Here is a 23,374-nt window from a genome sequence, read left to right on the forward strand (position 1 = left end):
GCCCATGGTAGAATAAGAAGACAAAATCTTTGTCTTTTTTTAATCAAGCCAGTGGACTGTATTCAATACTTGGGAAAAAAAGCAGGCGATGAAAAAGGCACTACCCTTTAGTTCTATTTGGTCATTGTGGGAAAACGTGAGTTTAAATCTGGGTCTTGTTACTTATTATTTGTGTACTTGGGCAAATTACTTAATTTCTCAGGTTCTCACTTACCTTTCTTTAAAATGGATGTAATTATAACATTGATTTCATGGCTCTGCTGGAGATGAAATGAGGACAGAGTGCACTGAAGTCCTCGGTCCATGCCTGGCCCATGTTCTGAGTCCCCAGAGCGGGGCACTTACTTGGCAGTGGAGGACAGGGCAGGGGTGTTCTGAACGGCTCTGCCATAGACCCTGCTGACTGCTCCGCAAGACAACCAGCCCCTTCGCTCTCCCCTCGAAGTAACAAAGCCACCGTGAGATGTGGTGTCTATGAAAGGACCTGTTATATCATACACCTCAGTGACCTTATATATTTTTAAAAGAAAAATTCCCCACACATGATTCTTTCCACATCTCCTTTAAACATAACCTTCACATATTTAAACTGGGCTTGGGCTTGGTGTGAAATGTGAGGATAAACACACCTTACATTTATAGATTGAATTTGGAAGCAGTACTTTCACACAGTGTTCCGACAACCCCCTAAACTAATTTGCTATGCTTCACCTTGGTGTGCCAACAGAACTGCCTGTGGAAATGAATGAGCTGGTCCGGGTGGACAAAACTGTAAATAACAGCCACCAGGAAAAAAAAATCCTGAGGAAAATTAATTTTCAGCAGTGGAACAGAGCACAGAAAACAGAGCTTGCTTGTCCTGCTTATGATTTATACCATGTCCCCTCTTAACTCACAATAATGAATCACCAACTTTTCCTCCATGAGTTCATTCTCTCTTGGAGTTTGACTCTGCATATACGTACACACAGGAACTTGAGCACTCTGTCAGCTGGAACTCCTCTGTGCTATGCTTCCGCATCCTGTTCTCTTCAACAGTAACAATAACCACTACAAATCTCCAAAGGGAACTCCCCACCCCCCACCTTATTCTCATTTCTTTGGAATTCTCAGCTAAGTTTCATCAAGAGGCAAGTTTCTATCAATTGAATTAGAGCAAAACATTTATATTCTTCTACAGAACAGATTTATGATTCAAAGGTGAATGTCAAGCCAATGATAAAAAACCATTAAAAAAAGAAAACACGATCAAGAGCAATATGTACTTTGTAGTTGTATTTAAGTTTTAAAGTGTCTATGTGACACATCTTAGAGTAACTGGCTAGTATAGTTATGTAATGTGCTATTTAGTAATCACATTTGCCTGGAAAGCCATCAACTCTTGGTTATATTGCTATTTATTATTTGTACTTTAACTTGCTCAAAGCCAGCCTTTTCTTATATAGTCTTATGTGGAAAAGCAAAGTTTCTACAGATTTCCTTGTTGCCAGAGCTGGTGGTTCCACTTCTCAATACGCAGGTTGTTCCACACCTTGGCTGCATCTGCCACTACTGACCATTCATTCCCTTGTTCTAGAAACATTTTACCCCATTGGTCAGGAGAACCACAGTCTTTCCATTTTCCCACCACCTCTGTGGCTTCCCTCTGAGGTTCTTCTTCCACTTACATTTTAAATACAGCTTTTCCTCAGTGCTCATTCTAGGCTGTTCTCTTCTCGTTCTAAACTGTGCTTAAGCAACCTGTCCTATGTTCACAGATGCTGCAATTACTGTGCCATTTGCATCTTCTGAATTTAAAGCTGTTTATTCAACACTCACTAGCCTACTTGCTGGCCCTGATAACACAGGCACTTCCAACTTAACTCGCCCCAGTGGGGTGCATTCGCCTTATATCTCTACCTTCTGCGTTTTTGCCATCAGGGATTACCATGAGTATCCATCCTAGTGTGCAGGCTAGAACTGTACCCTCCTACATTTCCAAGCCAGATACTTTCCATCCATCCTCTGTCCTCTGCTCCCACTGCTGAGACCCGAATTCAGACCTTCTACCCTGTTCACTATCTTCCTTCCTCCCATCTTGCTGCCACCCAGTCCATTCCCACTTAGTGCCAAGAATAGTCTAATACACAAATCTGATTGAGATACTAAATTTATTTTTTAAAAATCAATAGCTTCTCATTACCCTCAGGACTAAAGTCCAAAGCCCAGTTTCTAAGGCCTTAATGGACTTGTCCCTGCTTGCCTTTTTAGCCTTTCTTCTTTCTTCTTGATACATTACTTTTCCCTGTCCTTATACATTGCCTCCTGAGCTTCAGCTTTTCTGAAAAGCTTTCAGTCCTCCAATGTTGTTTCCTCTGCATAGTATGCTCTTGTTCCAGAATATTCCCTGTCCGTCCCTTACCTGGTTAAGTTCTGCACATCTGTCAGGTGTCAGCTGAACGGTCACCTTCTCCAGGAAGTTTTCCTGGAGTGAAGTGCCCCTCCGGAAGTCCATAGTGTCTAGACCTCCCTTTCATGCCTACTCACACTGTACTTTGGAAGGAGGAATAAAATCTAGCTGTCTGGTTCTAATCAACTTTATAGCATATCTGTCTATTCATAAAGTATGAGCAGCAGAATCTTTCCTGTCTTTATACAGAGGTTGTAAAAATACCATCTTGACATTAAAAAGACAACTATAATACCCCCCAACATTTATTGAGCATCACTCGTAGGCACTGTGTGAAGTGCTCCACGTTTGCTACATTGTTTTGTCCTCACAGGAATCTGTGAAGCAGGGACGGTTTTCTCGGCATCACAGATGAAGAAAATGAGGCTAAGGGAGATGAATAACTTGGCCAAAGTCAGCTGGCAGAGGCAAGATTCTATGCAATCCCCAAGGCGCTGCCCTCCCTAAATCATTCGACCAAATGGATAAATGTGTCCAACAAAAATGTATTGAATGCCTGTTTTGCATAAAATACTCCAAAGGATGCACACATGCAGTCCCTGCTCCACTCTAGTGAAGATGACCAGGAACGCTAAAGAGAAGGACTGTTTTGCATCTGGCTACTTATTGCCAGTAGCTTGGCAAACATGTTCAGTGTTTCATGGAAGAATATGATAGGGAAAATCAGAAAACTCTCCAGCCCTTCTGTATCAGATACTGTAATTTCATTATTTAGTAAATGATATAAATGCGCAGGTTCATTAACAGTCAAATTCAGTGGCAAATGCAAATAGAGAAGTATAATGGGAAACCAAATAGCAGATTCTCATTATCTGCACTTTGTTGAAATCTATGCTAGTACTCTCCACTGTAGACAAGTACTGAATTACAGGATTCTAGGCCGGAAATAAACCTAGAATTTATTTACTCCAGTTCTCCCCAAATATTTTTTAGCTTGAGGTCTAAAGGAATATAACTAGTAAGTATAAGAAAATACAAGCACTCAGAAAAAGCTCATTGGTAGTATTTGCAAAAGTGAAACCTGTAGCAATCCTGAGGCTCAGCTATTCCACTCCTGGAAATATACTGGCAGATATGCTTTTATTGTATATATACAATATTGTGTGCATGTATATGTTTATGATATACAGGATGGGGCAAAAGTAGGTTTACAGTTGTTCATATGGAAAATAATACAGTAATTAATAATAATACAAGAGTAAACTGTGTTTCCTCTACTCACAACTGTAAACCTACTTTTGCCCCACCCTGTGTATGTGTTTGTGTGTATATATAATGCTCATACAAAAAATATTTTGCTAAAACCCCAAACTGAAACTAATCCAGTGATCATCAACAGGCTGGGCAAGTAAAAAATGGTACGTATATTTAGACAATGGATTATACCATGTAGTGATGACAACAAAGTACAACAGAATACAACCCTGTGGATGAATCTCAAAAACATTGTGCTGAGCAAAAGAAGTAATAATCTCATTATGATCTTGTACATTTCAAGAGACAGTCTAACCTAATCTATGATGTCATAAGGCAGGAGAATGGAGGGTGGGCTGTGATGAACTGGAATGAGATGGGGGTATGTTGGGATGCTGTGATTTCTCTTTTCTGATTCGTGCACTGGTTACGTATGTGTGGTAACTCTGTGCCAGTCCATTGCACTGCACACTTACTATGTGTGCATTTTTTCTGAAAGTGTGTTATACTTCTAGCCAAAAGAAGAAAGTTTGGCATTCTCATTATCAGCCTCATACATTATCAAAAATTCTCTGGCACAATGGAAAAAATTTATGGAATGTTTCGAATCGTATTTTGGTAAAACTAACATTTGTTTCAATAATATCGACAGAAATAAATACTTCAGTATTGAAAATGTTTGCTAAAGAAACTAACAAATGTTTGATGAGAAAACAAAAACAGTATTTCTTTTGGCACGCATTTGTTGGGTTGGAGGTAGCAAATGTAAAACTTTCAAAGTTTACTGAATTGCTTCTGTGCCTAGCTTACTCAAGATTCAGAATTCTGTGGGGTTCTATTTTTTAAAAACTATGGATAAAAATAATTGGAACAGAAATAAAAAGATTGAATTTCTAAAGTGTTGCTATGGCTGTGTCCCAACTGCACATGGTTTTATAATGCTTAATGTGTATTAGACATTCAAAAATATTTGCTATATGAACAAAAGTATAGGACACTGAGTACTCTCTAGAGTACTTCTTAATTAATTGTTTTCATATAAAGGTTTTTTAAATACTTGGTAAGTAGGAAGTTACATATTCATCTTTACTAATTTAGTAGATATATAATGAAGAACAATGACAAGAATAAATCGCTATCAAAATGTTAACTAATATTATTTACAAAATACCTATAAATGATAGAATATCACTAAATGATTTTTGAAGGAACAAATCATTTAAGATAAAGAAGTTTTATAAAAGCAAAACTTCAAAGTCATTAAGACCTTAGAAATATAAACAATACTGTGCCCACCTGGTCCACTAAATTTAGAGAAAAAAAAATGAGACAAGAGTATTACTTTCACTGGAAGTAATCACATATTAAATTGGTGTCAAGAAAACCTCACGTAAATGAAAGCTAAAATATTAGCTTTCAAGGAAAAACACTTACAATTTATATTTTCTACTTTTAAGTAATATATTCTTACTATGACTCTAAAATCTGTCTAAACCACCATTAAGATTTTAAAAGAAAGTTCTCCAGTTCTTACCAAACAGAAATAAATAATACCTGACAACAGCATTAGGGAACATAAACATAAAATTACCTGTTATTAAAAACTGAGCACTTTTTTCTCAAAGAAATATATTACTCAGCTGTAAAATAGTATGTTTGCCTTTCCCACCAGTGTTTCAACATTATGGTTCAATCTTCTAAAAAGCTGACATGGAAAATAATGGCACGGTAAACTAATTCATCATAATGTGCAAAAGAAACCGCTGGAATAAATTGTAATAACCTTTCAAAAAGTAGCAGCTTTTAAAAGTATTAATTTCTATTTCAGATAATTGGAAAGGACACCTGGGTGGGTAGGCAATATTTTTTATGGGATTGTGCTGTCAGGAGCTCAGATCGTCTGGACTCAGCAATGATCATTTAGTACTAAATGACAGTGAATCTTACAAATAGGTCTTCTAGGTGGTGTTCGCCATAAATTACTAAACTCAACTCCCCTCAAGGTCAGCCAAACGAGAGGGCAGGCATCAAACGGCCTTCGCGGAGACCTGGGGTGATCCTTGGGTTTCTCAGAAATAGACAATAGTTGTGTTGGCTGCCATAAAATCAACTTAATGGACTGACAACATAAATTACTATCAAACTTTGGCAACATTTGTCCCTAGAAAACAGCTGAAGAATGCTTTTCTTCAAAAAGCGGGGGGAAATGGATAACAATATGTTTTGCTCTATACCAGATCATAAATATTTTTAACAATGCTAAGTAAAGAATGAATTAATACTAGAAGTTGCAATACATTTTACTTGATGCATTAAAAACAGCATCTAAGGAATATTAAAATGACACTTGCTTTTTGAAGTAACTGATATATATTATCAGTTATACATGTATCATACTATAATATATATGTATGTATATATATTTATATATATATATATAAAATAGTATACAATGGAATGTGTGTGTGAGAGGTTGTGCGAGACAAGGTTGCATTTGCTTGGCACTGGGTATTTTTACTAAACCTAAACAACCAAAAAGAATATTGATTTCTTTCTAGTCTTATTTTACCAATGAAGTCCACTGGACCTATAGGAAAGATAGATTCTTCAGCTCTTACACTACCTGGGATAAATCATTAATTAACTTTCTTTATGGCTCAGTTTTTCCATCTGTAATATAAAATAATTATGCAAGGACATTTTGAAGACAATGAGATTAGTATTGGGAGGAAGCACCAAATAAACCCTAAACTGCTAGGGAATTATGTCAACATATTTGTGAAAATGATCCACTGTAGACAATCAATGAACAGTTTTTAAAAGTCAGTTTGGTAGAAAATATAACAACAGCTAAACCAATAAACTGGAATTTTGGAAACAAATGAAACATCATTGTTTAACTGAATTTTCATCACTCATCTAAGTATTCTGAGTATTTTGCCATCCTATAACTGCAGTTATTATTATAACATAAAGCTACAAATATTTTATTGGGAATTTTTATAGTAATATTTATTATTTCTTGGAAAACAGGGCTTCACTGTAAATTTGGCTAAAAGAAATGCCACATTGAATAATAGCAATATTCTCCTTGAATCCAATGGCATCTTAGACTATGAACATTATGTGTGATGTCCAATGAATTTGACAAAATTTAGAAACTATAAAAGCTCCCACAAAGAGTTTAAAGTTAATTTATTTTGCCTTTTCCTCCCACATCTAGTCACCACCTCCTCTTGTCTCTCTTTGCACCCCCTCGCACTTAGTACTTTCTTCCTCCTAGTCTCACTGTGACTTCCGCCCAGAACCTCATCACCTTGGAACTGAATTACTGCAGTAGTTTCTTTGCTCCTGTGCTCTTCCCACAAATTCATTCTGCCCAGTCCTGCCAAATTTATCTTTTTTAAAGCACTGTTTTAATTATGTTATTCCCCTGCTCAAAAATTTTCAATGACTCCCCATCACCTGGAGGCCAAAGGTTAGAGTCTTCAGCTACAGTCAGAGCCGCCGGCTATCTGGGTTCACCTCCTTTTCCAATCTTGTCTTTCCCACTTCCCCTGCAGGAGCCTTCAGGATGACAAATGCATCTGCTGCCCGGCCAGGTCTGTCCTCAGTGCCTGTGTGGCCTGTGCTGTCCGCCGCACTCTCTGCCTAGTCAGTTGCCTTGTTCTGTGAGGCCTTTTTCACTACTTTAACCGGTAGTCAGCTCCTCCAGCCACGACATTGTAGCACTCTTTTTTAAAAAGTTAAACATGATTTATTTCACTGTTGCAAAGTTATTTAACTTCAATTTTTGTTGCTTAATGGTTTCCATGTCTTTTCTCCCTAATTAATTTATAAAGCTGTTTGAGGTCAGGGTGTTCGTGGTCTTATTCTCTGCCCATTTTCCTGGCACAGTTATGCAGTAGCTGGCAATCAGTAACACTTGTTTAATGAATGAATGCAAACTGCTGTTCCAGGCTTCTTGTAAGAGTAGGATGAAAGCTATTCAGTTGTGTTTGTTACTTGCGGCATTCAGAATGGCAATTTATGTATGTGAGGCAGTTTTCCTGAGTTTCATAAATCTGTTTTAATTTTTAAGTTCTTAGTAAAATTCTTGATTACAAAATATAAGCTGAGTACATGAGAGTTATAATGTTAAAATCTGACTTTAATGTAAACTCGAGTACCGATAGAATAAATACAAACAGGTGCATATTTGTTGAATTAGTACTAATTTTCTGAAAGTTCCTTACTAACAGAAAGTTCAACAACTTCTAAACAAAACGGAAATCACTTGAAGAATAAATTCAGAGAAAAAGGATAACTTGCAGCAGTCCAGAGTCTGTATTTTATAGATCAGACATATACTCACACTTTATCTTATAGTATTCCTAAGAAAGAACATGGGTTTTGGAACTCAACAAGACCTGAGTTGGAAACTCAGTTCTGCTACTTATCAGGTATGCCATCGTATGTCAGTAATTTCATGTCTTGGAACCTGAAGTTTCTTGTGGGCAGATGGGAAGATTAATATTCAATTCATTTGAAAAACTGAGATGAAGAAACCTCTATGGAGCTGTATATTGGAATATGGGATATAAAGTCCCTAGGGCATGTGGCCCAGTACATGGTGCATTAATAGATAGTTAGCAGTTACTATTATTTTTGTTTGGGATTTTTTATTTTTTTTCTCCTTACTTCCCATCCTTTATGGAGGCATCTGGCTTCCCTAACAGTTAAAGAGCATGAACACAGGAGTCTCAAAGTTCCGGGTGTGAATTGGAGCACTACCATTTTACTAGTTTACTAAACTATTTCTTAACCTACCTGAACCCCAAGTGTATAGGAGGGCATCTGGGGAAAATAAAGTCTCCTTGCAGGGTCACTCCGAAGACTAAGAATGTCCATTTTAAAGGGCCCAGCACAGAACAGGCACTCTGAATAGCAGATACTTTTATGATTCTTAAGAGTCTTCTCCCAGGTAGGTACCATCCTATGATGAACTGAAGAACTCATGCTCACTAACACACTTGAAGTAATAGAAGTAGGAAGATTTTTCTCTATTCTACTTCACAACTTTGCAGAAAAACATAATTTGACATTATAAAAATTATTCTTATAGATAATATTTGTATAGTGACATAGTTGAAAAGATGCCCTTATAACTTAGGAATACACTCTAAAAATATTCCTCAAATTAGCCATTTGTTGCTGTATTATAATATCAGTCATTATCTTTTCAACACATTCTGCCTTCAAGGAACTCAATAATTAACAATAATGATAAACTTAAAATATTAAAGAGGCTGTTAAAATAGGTTAAATGGGTTATTGTCATAGTGTATATTTTTCAAAATACTTGACAGTTAAAATTGGTCAGGTGAAATCGAGCAATCGATCACAGATTCTCCCATCTCAGCAGTGCGCCTTGGAAGCAGAGGCCTCCTAGGCAAGCTTTGACAAAAGACACGTAGGAAAGTGTCTTCTTATTTCTCTTTGATTTCTTGAATACTGAATGAAATATCAGTTAGGTTGCCTGTTCTCATTCAGGTTAAAACAAATCTGGCAGGTGGTTTCTGGAACTTACCATGTAATCAAAGAAAAAGAAAGAATATGGCATATTCTTATATTAAAACTTTTAAAACTCCAAATACATACATTAGGCCATAGGCTGAGATTAATTATTATCTATATTCAGTAGGAATGCAATTAAATGCTAAGAAATGGAAAGCACCTTACAGTATTATGAGACTGAACTATTTTTAACTATCATAGCAAGTGAAGCACATGCTTATTAACTCATCAAATACACCTACTTCCCTTCAACATTTACAAGGTCAAAACAAACAAGACATTAGCAACCAATGAAGTGCTATTAATTCTTTGGAAAACTTTTGAAGAGATTGTTTCAAGAAACAGCAGTCTGGATCCCACTGAGGCCCATAGGGGTTTCGGGTGCTCTGGGAGGTACACGTGTGGTTTAGAACTTTGTATCTAAGGATAGCATTACTCTTAATCCTTCAAATGAGCAGCTTGCCATACAACAATTCTTAATACAAGGTATTGGGGTCCGTAGGCAACAGTTCTGATTTCTAATGTTTTATCCTACATATCCAGTCCTTCATTTACTGATTACAGTCATTATAGCTACATCATAAAACATGATACAACGCATTATAAGGATAACCAATAACTAAACAGCCTTGGATCGGCGCTGGTGCTAGAGGAATCTTTTCTAGATCTGCTCCCAGAATTCCTCCACAGGCATGGTGTTGCTTTGTCTTTGGTCTTCACTCCCTCTCACTACTTCAACCTTTTTCTCGCCATCACCTGCTAGGGATTTCAAACCTTTTGGAGACTTCTTAAACTGTTTCAGTGTTTATATTTAGCCAACCCAAAATTATAGTTTATGTTTATTACATCAATGATAATTGCAAAGCCATTTACAAATAAAATATTTTGATATTCATAATAACATCATATGAGATAAGGAACCTGAGGCATGAGGAGGTCATAAGGTACAAGTGAGTCCCCTGAAGTAATTGTCAAGAGGATCTGCCTCCTGACTCTGAACCTGGGCCTCACTCTACCCCCATTCCTGCTTCATCATTTCTTGTTCTTTGCATTAGACTTGAACTGGAAATTCTTTTTGTGTGATTTTTAAATATGTTGGTTAAACTTTTTGAATTTTAGCTCTTTTGTTTGTGAATGAAAGATAACAATTTCTACTTCATCAGGGATTTTGAGGATTAAATGAAATGATGTTTGCAAAGTTAAAAAAACTCCACTAGAATAAGATAAGCATTAAAAAAGTTAGTTCTTCCAAACTTTATGGCAATACTGACCTAAATGTAGTTTGTTTAGGTCTACAGAGGATTTCGAAGTTACTCTGTAATTCAGTGGTGGGCAAAGGGTAGAGTGTATTTAATGTATCAGGAAAGTGACAGATTTTAACTTGACTGAGGATTTCTCAATCACCTACTACATCTCAGCACAGTGCTAAGGGCTACAGATGCACAAGTGATGCAGCAGCAGCCAAGGAATTTTGGCAGCAACAAGAAGAAGACTTGATTTCCTAGAAAAAGAAGAGATTCCAAGAAGGCTGGTCTGCCAAGTTTAACAGAGCTCTTGGTAAATTCTTCAAAGTAATTTCAATAGAATAAAATGATTTTAAAACATAAATTTTATAGTTCATTCTTTCTTGTTAATTGAATACATTTTATTCACTTGCTAGTAATATTCATACCCTCGCAGGACCACAGGATTCCTGTTTTAAGAATGGGGATGATGCTGTTTTATAGCATTACTGAGAAAATTGAGATGGAACATTACTGTGTATACAGTAATAACCAGGTAATGATTTTTGAGTGTTTTATATGTATTAGACTATGCTAAGCTTTTAAAAATTTATTAGCTCATTTAAACTTTATAGCAACTCAAGGAGATGGACAGGATTACTATTCTTATTTTAGAGATGTGGAAGTTAAGGTGCAGAAAGTTTTTTAAGAAGTTTTTTTCTTTTTTAAAAGCCTTTCCAAGAGCACACAGCCAGTAATTGGCAGAGTGGGAATCAAACGCAGGCAGCCCAGCTCCAGAGCCTGTGTTTTTTCCACTTTCCTTTGTTGCCTCACTTCATCATAGCAGCTCATTATATGTCCATTTACCGCCACCCTGGAATACAAAAATGTGGCAGGTCCTGCCTTTCCAGAAATAAACAGCTATACTGTGAACACAGGACATATGCATAAAGAGAGGAAAAGCAATATTGGAATCAGGTTGTCAAATGTCAGGGAAGGGGTATAACTACACATTCTACAGAAGTTTGGGAAAAAAGCAAATATAGGGGTGGAGAAAGCAACAAGGGTCTATAGAGTAGGTGGAATTTGACTTAGGTCTTGGAGGGAAACCAGAACTAAAGCCAGCAAAGAGGAATTGGGAGTTATTTCAGACAGTGGAGACAGCAAAGACAAGGAGTTTCTGTGTTCAGGAAATATGTCTCTATGTCTATAGGGAGGGTGGGTTTTATATGGGAACACTTAAGACTAGAGAACTGGAGGCAGTTTAAAGTTGTTTTGTCGGATGTTTTAAAACCCCAGAAGAATAAGGAGGACTTCCTGTTGGTGAGCCATTGGGGGTTTCCGAGTGGCTGAGTGCATGTGCGCATGGATGCCAGGGCACACCAAGAAGTGCTTTCAAAAGGCTGATGAGTCGGCAGGTGTAGAGCGTGGATGGGAGTGGGGAAAGTTGGTAATGACATGCACAAGCACACAAAGGTTTTCCATACACATACCTACATTCAGACACTTCCCAATTGTTCCAGCGACGATTATCTGGTTGGTGGCTGTTCCATGGCCTTTCCTCACTTATGGCCTGTCTTTGGGGCTTGTTCCCTCTTGTTAGTACCTGGAGGTAGAAACAGAGTCAATGTGATTTTCCAGTCCACGTTTTTTTTTCTTTGTTCATTTTTTTCCTTCTGCTCCTCAGTAGCTGTGGTTAAAATTTTGTTTTGGGAAGGAGAAATATATTGTGGATGATCAGAGCATTTCTTTTCTTTTTAAAAATAGTACTTCCAGTCTCTTTATTAAACAATTTGCTGATGAAGAGCAAGAGCTCACATTTGAGTTAGACCTCAGATTCTATAATTATTAATCCCCTTTCATCAGAGAAGGAACTGTAAACTGAGAGCTACCCACATGGTCTTTCAGATAATATTCTTGTAGCAGAACCTTGGTTCTGCTGAGGTTTTTAGGTGAGAGTGGTTAGAGGTACTCTCCTTAAAAATGCTAATATTGTGTGTCCCAGAGGGGCCTTTTTATAGTCATATGATATTATCCATATCAATTATTTTTACCTTTGCTATTACTTGAATATATTAAACAATTGTGTTTCTTCCTAAGTTGAATATAGATTATCCAGCAACCTGAGTAATTCTCTAGCTGCAGAGTACATAACTGTCTCTAAAGCTAAAGTATTTTATTAGAGGCACAAAAAGAAAAGAAAAACATGGGAAAAATGAAACAAATTGCAATGAAACAGATTTGCAATGCCAAACATTTTTAAAAGATTTATTTATTTATTTGTTTATGTATTTATAGACAGAAGGGAAGGGAGGGAGAAAGAGAAGGAGAGAAACATCAATGTGTAGTTGCCCCTTGTGCACCCCTACTGGGGACCTGGCCAGCAATCCAGGTATGTATTCTGACTGGTAATTGAACCAGTGACCCTTTGGTTCAGGGGCTGGCGCTTATTCACTGAGACACACCAGCAAGAGCCAGACTTTTTTTTTAAGGTGGGATTTCATTATTTCAAGCTATTATTAAGAATGTATATGACATCTAAATAGATTGTAGGCACCCTGTTCTAATACATTATTCTCACTAATATATATTTGAATATAGTGGACATAAAAATTATTCTAGCCCAAAATGGCCACATTACCCATCTTGAATATCCATCTTTTGCTTGGATCCATTGCATGCACATACATTTAGGTTGCACAGCACACACACACACACACACACACACACACCCCTTCTTTCAAGAAAAGGAAAGACTTTAAAAATTTATATATTTGGTTAATAGCCAGCTATCAAATCTATTGCATCTCTTCTTTGATTCAAACTGTATTGCATTATTTCCAGTTTTTCCACTTGAATCCTTGTCAACTCTTTGCTTTACAATCCCAACATTGCCCAAATACTTCTAGAGAACAAGTAGAAATGAGTGCCTTCAGTTGTATCAGGACACAGCACATCAATAGTGCCCACCTGTAAGCCAGAAAATGGGCTCCAATGCTTGTGAGAATTTTTGGCATGTTCACAGGCTGCTGACCTCAACATAAGATAAACAAAACCTCAACTACTCTGCTCCTGAATTTGTTTTATAAACTAAAATTATTTCTAAAGTCCTCAAATAAACAGAAATCATTATAATTATGAATAATTAAAATGCTAAACTCAAGAGGACACTCAACGTTTATTATAGAATTCATCCCCTAAGGGTAAGTGCCTTTAATTAGTTCAGTTTTACAACAGAAGAAAAATGTGACAATAACTAATTGCAGGTATTTAATACAAGGAACAAAACAAGCTATCTTGCCTTTAAATTGCACTATTCTAGCCAGAAAGGCACTGCTCACTTTCAGATTCTTAACAGTTGTACTAATTCCAGGACACAGAAAAGCAGTTGACTATAGGAAAACATACCACCTTCAAGTTAGTAAGTAGAAGCACTTCAGCTTTATTAGTTATTATAGTTGAGCAGCTTAAAGTAGAAGGTAAGATATAGTAATGGTTTTAAAAGAGAGTCTTTTAAAAGACTTTTCATAAAATTTATCAATATTTTTATTCTTTTAATTTACCAATATTTATTAAGCACCTGCCATGTGTCAGGGTACATGTTAAAGGAGTAACATTCCAATATAAGAATTAGCCAATGGTTATTTTAAATTTTTATTTATTATTATTTTAAAAAGTCTTCATCCAATGATATATTTATTGATTTTAGATAGAGAGATAGAGAGAAAAGGGAGAGGGGTAGAGAGAGAGAGAAACATTGATACGAGAGAGAAACATCAAAAGCGTCAATAGGTTGTCTCCCATACGCACTCTGACCGGGAATCAAACCTGCAGCCTTTTGGTATATGGGATGCCGCTCAAACGAAGCCACCTGGCCAGGGTGCCAGTGATTATTTTTAAAACATATACAAACATATATACAAATTTGATTACATCAATATATTTGTGTATTATTACAAATATAAAGTCTGGAGTATATGAGGTCTGTCTGGAAGGTATCCAGCCACATAATATGAAAAATGGAGGCATTTATTGAAGAAGATACAAAATACAACAAACATTGTACACAGGACAATGATGCCTCAGTCCCCTTCAAAGTAGGCACCTTGGGACCTCACACAGTTCTCCTAGTTGTCATCAGCTGTCATGTTGTATTTTCCTGAATCTCATTAACAGTCTGAAATTTCTTCCCTTTGAAAGGTGATTTTAGTTTTGGGAAAAGGCAGAAGTCACAGGGTTCCAAATCTGGGCTGTAGGGGGGCTGAGTCACTGGGTAATTTGAAGTTTCACCAAAAAACTGCATGAGACATGATGCATGAGCAGGCACGTTATTGGCATGAGCTGCCAATCACCAGTTGCTCATAGCTGCAGCCTTCTGATCATCAGAATAGTTTCTGTGGAGGAGTGTTCAAGCTTAACTCAAAATTTGATGCAGATTTGTTGCTCTATTTGTTCAGTCATTTTGAATGTGACAGCCACACAGTACCCATGCTCACTCAATTGCATCTACCACCTCCACTGACTAGTACAGTGAAATCGTCATTGTTCACACATGCGCATTCCAGTCCACTGTCCTTGGCTGACAGGTTACATCGATGTAATGCAAACTGTTCTTGTTATATTACCAATGGCTGGACTTTTTCCAGACAGACCTTGTATATCTACAATTTATTAAATTAAGCTATTCAAAGTCTTATTCCTCATTGTTCTTAAAGTTGTAATAAATTATTTTAATTAAAAATTAAATCAAAAAGTTATTTAAATTTTTCTTCCTCAGAGAGTCCTCCATCCTCCATAAAGCTTTTGTTTTTCAAAATAAGTCTATTTTCTTTGTGAGTAATAAACTCTAATTATTAGGATGTTTCAAAGGAGTCTATAGGACTAAAAAGTAGGTCAAGTTAGAAATGGTTTAACAAATAGTAATTATAGTTGTGCATCTAGAATACCATAATGAAGCAGAATTGTTTTGCAATGATTCAGTATCAAATTGACAAGCCTGACCCAAGATAAGTTTGTCTTCTACTAGGGAACACTTCAGAGAAATACATTTTGTCTTTTATTTATAGAGGAAAGAACTCATTAAAAAGAAGATATGACTGATTTCAAAATGATAAATCTCAAGTTACCAAGTCTACTTTTAGTGATTATTTGCCTGACTCTTATATTAGAATGATTATTTTAAATGCTTATATTTAATTTAAACATAATTAGTGAAACCTTGATATTACTGCCTCATCCCTTTTGAAATTAATTAATTTGTAAAGTAGCTCAAAAAAGTGCTGTGAAACTTTAATAGTGAAGTAATTCAGAATCAGTTTGCATCTCCTGTTTGTTACAGTTGTGAGTCCATAGAGGCCATTTATACTAGGTATGATTGCAGGCTCTCTGGCATGGCCATTATGTAGTAGAATCAAATGTACTCGTATGTCATTGATGCTTCCTCTATGCATATGAGAGATTCTTTAACCTACCAGGCAATAATAGTCTATAATCAAAGACATGACTGTTTAAGCTTTAAAGGGATCTAAATTTTATAAGTAAAATTTTCTCTTAGTACATTCAAGAGGAGCTAGTGGTTTAAGCCAATGCTTCACACGTGTGCAACAAGCCTCTGCACCTCCCTTTCTTTGAATCAATGCAATAATGTAATCAGAAAGTGTTTTCAAGGCAATGTCCTGAATTTAACTTCTATTTAAACAAACAACATAACCTGTATACCAGGAACCAAGAGAGAATGGCTAGTAATGTAGAACTGTTTTTCCTGATCTACAGAATATGAGAATCTTCTAAAACACGCTCCACAGCCACCCAGGGTTGGTTTCCTGGTACAGTGAGAAACTACATCCATAAATATCCTACATTCCTTGGTGTGCTTGGTGTGCAAAACTGCTATTCTGTGCACATTTGTTTATTAATGATATTGCTACCATTTATTAGGTACTGAATATGTATTGGGCATGAACTAAATGCTGAATGAGGTGGTATTATTAGGCCCATTTTACAGATGAACAAAGTGAGGCTTGGGCAGGCTGAGACACTTGCCCAGGGTCACATAATTATTATGGTTAAGTGAAGGAGACAGAGTGCAAAGCCTCACTGCCTAGATCTGCTCCTCACTGTCCCGAGCTCTCCGTCTCAGGGGTCTAGGGCATTCTCAAATCTGAGATGCTTACAACTAGCACCACTACCACACGTAAGAAATACTTCTCACTTGCATAGCAGTGGGAGTTAATTAAAAGGCGGCTTAACTATTGCCCCAAGTATTAATATCCTCTCATACTAATATGTGCAGAATTTTCAAATATTTTATTAAAACCCGGGTCCTCTCCTCTATAATGAGCCCCTATAATTGGGGGAATCCATTCCTCACATTCTCTGACCTGCTGACTCAAACCTGCTGTATCCCCACCCACACTTCAGGAATTTTAATTCGGAGCAGGCTATATAAAGTCAGGTTCAGCTTACACATTCCAGGAAGTTGTGTAGAATATTCTTCTCTTCACACTAGTACTATTATGTAGCATACCAGGATGCCTTGAAGCTATACGGGATCTCAATGACTTCAAATGCCATCTGTTCCTGTTTCTTTCAGGCTCGCTCCTTGGTTCCCTAAACAATGAATGACAGATATTCCCACTCAAGAGCTCTACTCAGGCACATTTTCTGCAAAGAATGTAGGTAACAGATACAGATATCCCTCCTATTTAGATATTAGATTGAGATCGAAGCCAATTATCGATGGATTTTAAGTTGAATATTTCAAGAATCAGTCACTATCTTAACACTGGACATCTTCACGAGGTCCGAAGGATTGGGACCATCACCGAGTCGCCCTGATGGAGAGGTACGACGAGGATCCAGAAGCAGGGAACTGTACCGGCGGCGCCTCTGCTGCGTTCATCTTGCTCAGGCCGTCAAATACCATCTGTTTTCTCTGCTTTTCTGGCTACCGTTTCCTCTAGGCTAAAAGATTTTAAAATGACTGGGTGGGGGTGAGGGAGACCTGAGAAACTAACTAGTTTGAGATTTTAATTCTTTATTTCATCTGCCAGACACTGAAATGCAGTTAACCGCAGCAAGTGTTCCTCCCAGATAAGGGAATTGTTGCCTCACGTATAATTACACTGGCTCTACCGGTAGACAGAGCTGGCTGTATCATCTTCATACTATTAGAAGTGCTAGTAAGTCTGAAAGGAATCCATTTTGAGAAGGGTCAGAACTACTTTTATTTTACTTCAAACCAGGGTTATCATGGAATAGAACTGATAATTCCTTTGGGGGAACAATTTTTGGAATATAAAAAAGTGTATGAAAGGGTAAATGAAACTGACTGTTGTGACTGGCAGTAAGTTCAGGCATTTTGTGTTCTTTTGTGTTTTCTTTGGAATGTTAAACAGGTCGGACTCTTTTAAAAAGAAAACATTTTATTCAGAACATTCTCCCATGAAAGCCCTCTTTGACAAAGTGTCATTTTTTGATATATTACTACGGTCTGCCCACATTTTATATTCAAAAAAGGCAAGCAACGTTTTAACAACTTTTGACAAGCATGGGGAATTAAACTTCCACAGAACTGACTCGCAATGCTATAGACTGTTATATTTTTTTATTTTGTGCTTCTATAGAGCAAGCCACAAGGTTTTCAATTATATCAATTTCTGGCTGAAAAATGTGCAGAGAAATTAAAGATAATTAGAATAGGAAAATTCCACTTCACTGATAATATTTTAAATATGTAATCCTGAAATTTGTTGAGAAAGATAGCTACAGATATATCATTCAGTGAATTATAAATATAACAGGAAAGTCAAAAATTTTTCTAGAAAACCAAGAAATCTTAAGAAATTCAGCTACCTCTTAATTATACGTGCACATTACCTACTAGATCAGTATTCCCCAGCCTTTTTGGCACCAGGGACCAGTTTCATGGAAGACAATTTTTCCATGGACCAGGTGGGGTGGATGGTTTCGGGATGATTCAAGTGAATTATATTCAAGGTCACCTCCTACTGTGTAGCCCGGTTCTTAACAGGCCCAGACCAGTCCACAGTCTGGGACCCGGGGACCCCTGCACTAGATCATTTCATCCTGCCTACTGCAAATCTCGAAAACCACAGCCAACAAACTGACTCTCATTCTGTGTCTCTCTGACTGCGGTGACCCTGCATGATGAGTAGGGTCCTGATTGCTTTCCGGTCTCCTCTGCCTTCACTCCACCCTGCCCTTGTTCAGTCTTTCATCCAGAACTTCTCCAGTTCCTTGAGTATGTTAGGCTCTTGCTCTTCTGCCTTGATCACGATCCCAATCAGCCTGGCTAATTTCTTCCCTTTTTCTTGGTCTCAGCTTGGGTGTCACTTTCCTCAGGAAGATTTCTCTGATAATTCTCTCCCCTAGGTGTCCTTTCTCTAGATTCTGTAGGACCCCATTCTCTCCAGTCCAAGACCCTGCGATGTAGTGACATTGTTGCCTCTCTACCTGCCTGTATCCTCAACAGACTGTAAGGTCCATGAAGGCTAAGGCCTTGTATGTCTTATTTACTGTAAATCTCTACTGCTTAGACTAGTTCTTGAAATAGTTTGGCTGCTCTCAAACACTTTGCTAAAAAGATTAATAAATCATTTGAATGAAAAGTTCTATATGATCAATTTTTTCCTTTAGATGATAATATAAAATGTAAAATATAACTGCTTTGAAAACATATTAACTTATTAGGTTTGGTATGTGTTCATGTTAATGTTCCCACTTGATTATTTCATTTAGCCTGAACAAGTTTCATATTTTCGTTCAAGAGCTTCCTCATACTACCTCTCTCTTTAAAAGTGTGCCATAGGAGCCACTGTCCCATGTTAAGCTCTGAAATGTCATGTTTGTATTTGAGTTTATAATGTAGACTTCTCGTGGTAGTAATGGTAGTAACAAGGGTACATTGAAAGGGGGCAGGAAGAATTTACGGAGACAAGTGTATAACATCCGAAGAGGCCTACAGTCTTGCTTTATATTGCTGTGTCATTGTAATCTGTTAACTTTCAGAGGGAAGCTGCAACTGGATGAGGAGAAAATATAAAACAATTTCCCATTCAGTGAGTCAGGGAAATGGAGCTGGAGAAAAGGGCATCTTATGAATATTGTTATTAGATAATCAAGAGCTGTGATAATCAATATACTCTTGAAGGTACCCTAAATCTAATAATGCAGCTGTGGATAACTAAATTACGATTATGACAAATTCAGGCAATTGGTTCAGGGTTCTTTGCATCCAAAATTCAAATAAGTAATCAAAGTGAAATTGCATTAGCTGACCTCCTCAGACCACCTCTGAAATATAGGAGGCATTTATTAAGCATACCCCAAATAACAGCATGACATAACCGCTTCCATATTTCACAAACGCCTTTGGCTAAGGGGAAGGGTGGATGGAGTTGGGTGGGGGAGAGTGGATGTGGGGGGAAGGACATGCAAGGAAGAGAAGGAGCTCCTTGCAAAGCGATAAGTGTAACTCATTTAAAATATTGCCATAGCAGTACTTTTCTTAAGTCAAGATTAAAAATATGATATGCTTATGGAATGTTATCTTCCACAGCAAAAGTAATATAAAACCAATTTTTACTCCCACATAAATTACTTACACAGCTGCCACTGACTGGTTTTACACATTAATGCTGGCACTGATGGACCATCTATAAATGAGATTCTCTGTACTTTTTAGTCTTCAGCCTTTAGTATTTCTTTGTCTCTTTAATAAACTCTCATTTCTTATTTTGAAATATATTGAAATAGTTCACCAGGAGCACGAATGGAGTTGTTTTCACTGGTTCTCTTCTGGGCTTCCTGGGGCCAGTATGCAGATGGTGGCAGAAAACAATTCTAAGGACCATGACAATGTTGCATCAGTTAGAGCGCAGTATTTACAGTCTCCATTAAAGAAACACATTTGTTTTACTGAACTGTATTTTCATCTGAAGAACTGTTCACCTCACCCCCACCTCTTTCCAAAATGCTTCTTTGTAGCAATTCTCATTTTGAAAGAGTGCTTCAGATTTATTCTGAGGAATTCAAGTCCTCCACACTCTTTGGCAATATACTTTTTATCAGATCAGCAGAAACAATGTGAAGACACCTGTCACGGTAATTTCAAATGTCTATCATCTACAAATATACATAAATGATCTATGGTTGCAATGTGGTCCTTGAATGGAGGACTTTTTCAAGAAAGACAAACAAATGCTATTGAAAATGTAAAAGGGTACACTGTAAGAAAAAGTCGCTTGCAGCGTTTGTGGGAACTTACATTTTTTATTTTTATCTTTAATAATAATGGAAAGAACATTTCTGAAAGAACTAGTCTTGCTTTTTATTCACACAGAGCATTACATATACATGCACGCCTACCCCCAGGTATAGGCACCATTCAACTCCACTCCACAGGGCTGCAGCTGGAAACGAAGTCGGATTAGCAACCAAGCATTTACTGGATGCCTACTCAGGGTAAATGACAGATAATCTACACCCTCACCCCATGCAAATCCCAACAAAACAAAGAAAGGTATGACTGTTGAACATGTAAGGTTTTTTAAAAAGCACAGAGAAAGGCTGGGTTATAAATCTATTTTTATGTCCTACATACCAATTCTTTTCTATGGTCTTAACTTACAGGTTAGTCACTCTCAGAAACTGGAACACTCCAAGATGATTCTATTGTGCAGCCAGAGCTGGGAATGCTGCTCTAAAAGCCTTCTTCTGCTCTGTGATTTAGTGACAAACTCCCTTTCCATTTGTCATGTCTCATCTCCACACATCTGCATTTCCCTCACAACTAAGTAGCCTTTCACCAGGACTTGAAAGTTATGTGATATTTTCCTATCCCATTCCCTGTTCTGTCCTCAGAACTGGAAGGCAATGCTACTGTAGTTTGCATGTGAAGTATTAGACATTTTAACATCCAGATTCAATGAAGCAAGTGTGGATCAAAACAATGATCCCACTTATTATCTAAAGGAATAGCACTTGAGATAGCTTTTGATGTGGGGTTGCAACTTTATAGACAATAAGAAGGTATGAAGGACGATGGAAAACATATTCTTCTACTCCTTTAAATCCCATCTATAAAGACTCAAACCTAAGTGAACATAATTACACGGTATTATAATGCCTCCAATATTCCCAAACGTTTGACATTTTAATAGAGCACTTGTAGCATTCAGGCAGGGCTCAAATGGCTCTAACGGTGCCATTGCTGTTTTGTGAAGCTACATGTTCTCTGGTAGTGCGGCTAAGGACAGCAGTATCCAACCCTCAAAAGGCAATAAAGAACACTCTGGAAGGTACCTTATTTCTAAACAACGATGGCACATTATAGCACTCTGTCAGCGTTTTATTTGTTTCCGCAAGAATAGAAACAAACACTGAGGTCTTTACTCTGAAGTCTATTTCCAGAATTTATCTTACTAACAAAGACTTAGTCCTGGGAGAGGTGTTCTAGTTATAAAAGAAGAATTTCTCTTTGTAAGAGTTTATTTGTTATTTATATGCACAAGTAAGTTTACAGGTTTGAGTATACAAACATAGAGTTTATTCTTGTATTATTATTTGTTAATTATTATATGAATAATATGAATATTATTATGTTCATATGAATAACTGTAAAGCTACTTTTGCCCCACCCTGTATTCATTTGACACTCTTAGTTTTTAACTGTGTATGAAGAGCAACCAAATGTAAAATCATATTTTCCATGATCCATATGATAAAGCAAAAGAAGGAAATTTACTGCAATAAGAATAATTTTATGTATTTATATGGAAAGAAGGAAGGAAAACCAAACTTTTATAAATAAGAAAAAAGATTTGGAATAAGTTGAATTTTCTTTCAGCCTTGTTTCTAGTGGTTATTTATTTATCCCAATTATGCATTCACTGAAGTTCTGCAGAAACACTTACTCTTATTTTTGTCCTGTCTTATATTTAAGCACACCATGATAGGCCACTCATTCCAAACAGCTTCCCTTAGCTGTTTGGATTTTGAATTGTATGTATATGAACTCAGGTTGCCTTAAAATAATAAAAGAAAATAAGGCATATTTCTGAGGCTACAAAAGAAGAACCTGTTTTACCACTCTACCACTGCAGAGATGTGTCTTGGAGAAGAGTTTTAACTGTGAAAAAAATGGCTTATCAATCATAACCAAATCTATTTACCAATCAGCCCTGCATAGGGTGACACAATAATGACAAACATAAATAACATGGCAAATGGCCACCAAACAAACAGAAATCTAGCTTGCAATTATTTGTGCAGCAAGAGCCCGCATGCGCTAGCTTGCCTCCAGATCAAGAGGGAGAGATGAACAGTGCGGGGGAAAGGGAGGACACACACCCACAGCTGCCCGGCCCCTGGGGCTGCCAGGCTGTGCCGGCAGACTTCCGCAAGCCCTGCGGAGAGGAGCTGGCAGCAGACAGGGGTACCTTTCAGAAACCTGTCATTGTAAGGCTTTAATTTCCCAACTTGTTTTAAAATCTGGTTTCCCCTTTTTGTCAGCCTGAAATGTTTCAGAAACAAGGGTTGGGAAAGCAAAGAAAACATGACGGGACAATGGGTAGACTGAGGTGTACTTGCAGGCAGAGAAAGCTGTCTATCTAAACCCTGTCTTTCCAGAGGGGAGAGATGAGGGAGAAGAAATGCTTTTAGCAAACAAGGGGGATAAGTAGCTTTTTACAAAATGCCATGTCAAACAGCAGTCCTTCATGCATTTTTGAAAGAGAAATGAACGGTATTTACTGTATATGTGACAAGCTATTTGACAGCATACATTTTCTTCGTCTTTTTTTTTTTCATATACTGTATTTAGCCATTCCCAGGAGCTGTGTGAATTGCCCAGAGCAAGGCTTATAGGATGGTGGGACATGGCTGGGGACTCAAGGTCCTGTCAACTTTAGGTTTTGTCATTGGAATAATT

The 23,374-nt window shown here is 37.3% G+C and overlaps 1 protein-coding gene across 5 annotated transcripts in view; it reads right to left on the reverse strand.

The window, feature by feature from the left end:
- The window catches only part of HS3ST5 (heparan sulfate-glucosamine 3-sulfotransferase 5), a 257,392-nt gene that overhangs the window by 87,214 nt on the left and 146,804 nt on the right, over positions 1-23,374 (reverse strand). For 4 of the 5 annotated variants that reach the window (XM_028509961.2, XM_036024595.1, XM_036024597.1 and 1 more), the window contains one exon: positions 11,916-12,028. The gene's annotated coding sequence lies outside the window, so the exon portion shown is untranslated. The remainder of the gene's footprint in view (positions 1-11,915; positions 12,029-23,374) is intronic. The other variant, XM_036024598.1, reaches the window with a different exon arrangement.

The sequence above is a fragment of the Phyllostomus discolor genome, chromosome 4 (genome assembly GCF_004126475.2).
Source record: "Phyllostomus discolor isolate MPI-MPIP mPhyDis1 chromosome 4, mPhyDis1.pri.v3, whole genome shotgun sequence".
NCBI classification, from domain to species: Eukaryota; Metazoa; Chordata; class Mammalia; order Chiroptera; family Phyllostomidae; genus Phyllostomus; species Phyllostomus discolor.